Below are 1212 nucleotides of genomic sequence, written 5' to 3' on the forward strand. Positions count from 1 at the left end.
TTGGGGGAGGGGGTATAGTTCAAAATTGCTTTCCAAAGTGGCTAGACCAATTCAGTCCTAGCAAAAGGGCATTGGTATGATTTGTCTTCTAGTAGCCCTTCAACGATTACCATTTTCCCTTTTTGTCATCTTCATCAATTTGAGGATTTTGAGGCTGTTTCAGTTTCTTAAATTTGCATTTCTCTTATTAGTGATTTGGAACATTTTTTTTCATATAACTTTTGATAGATTGAATTGTCTCATTGGAAAACTTCCTGTTTATACCTTTGACCATTTATCTACTGGAGAATGGCTCTTGTTCTTGCATATTTGTATCAACTCCCTATATATTTTAGATATTAGATGTACCAAAGAAATTTGCTGCAAAGATTTTTCTCAGTTAGCTCTTCCATCTGATTCTTTTTTGTTTGTTTGTTTTTGTTTTGGGGGGGCAGAGCAATTGTGTTTAAGTGACTTGCCCAAGGTCACACAGTTAGTACATGTGTCAAGTGTCTGAGGCCGGATTTGAACTCAGGTCCTCCTGACTCCAGGGCCGGTGCTCTACTCACTGTGCCACCTAGCTGCCCCTCTTGCATCTGATTCTAACTGCATTGGTTTTACTTCTGTAAAGACACTTCAATTTTATGTAACCAAGATAGAAAAATTTGGAATGCTTCATGAATTTTCATCATCCTTGCCCAGGGGCCATGCTCATCTTCCTCATTTCAAGTATAGCATATTTATTACCAAAGCTTCACAGAAAAAGGATGGAGTAGCTACAGACTTAATCTGTGGGAGCAAGTTTCAAGGCTAAAAGGCCTTTAACCCAGAGAGGAGCTGGGTCTTCGGGTACCAGACTTGTCATGATGTGTTGGGAAGAACATTAAATTTAGCATCAGACGTCCTAAGTTGGAATCCCAGCTCCACCACTTCCTAATTCTCACTCTTTTCTGACTCTTCACCCTGCCTTAAGGTTGTACTATCACTCCCTACAGCCTCGGTTAATCCTTTCAGTCCCAGGCTGCCTTATGATACGGCAGCAGTTCTCATATCACTGATGGGGAGGCTGTGGATGACTCAACATCAGCTATCCAAACATTGCCTTTTATTTCAGCATTTTTTATTAGCGCTACACCTTCTGCAACAGGGGCAATTTTTAATTGGCCTTCAAAGCTAGCCAATTCTGAAAACCAAAGGGCAGGTAATTACTAACAGATGGCCTTTGATATCGAC

General features: G+C 40.6%; 1 non-coding gene across 1 annotated transcript; it reads right to left on the minus strand.

Moving 5' to 3' along the window:
- Positions 1-638: 638 nt before the first annotated feature.
- LOC118840513 lies at positions 639-744 on the minus strand. The gene has a single exon (XR_005009701.1). It is a non-coding gene; the product is annotated as a U6 spliceosomal RNA (small nuclear RNA).
- Positions 745-1212: the final 468 nt, after the last annotated feature.

This window comes from Trichosurus vulpecula, chromosome 2, assembly GCF_011100635.1.
Source record: "Trichosurus vulpecula isolate mTriVul1 chromosome 2, mTriVul1.pri, whole genome shotgun sequence".
Lineage (NCBI taxonomy): Eukaryota > Metazoa > Chordata > Mammalia > Diprotodontia > Phalangeridae > Trichosurus > Trichosurus vulpecula.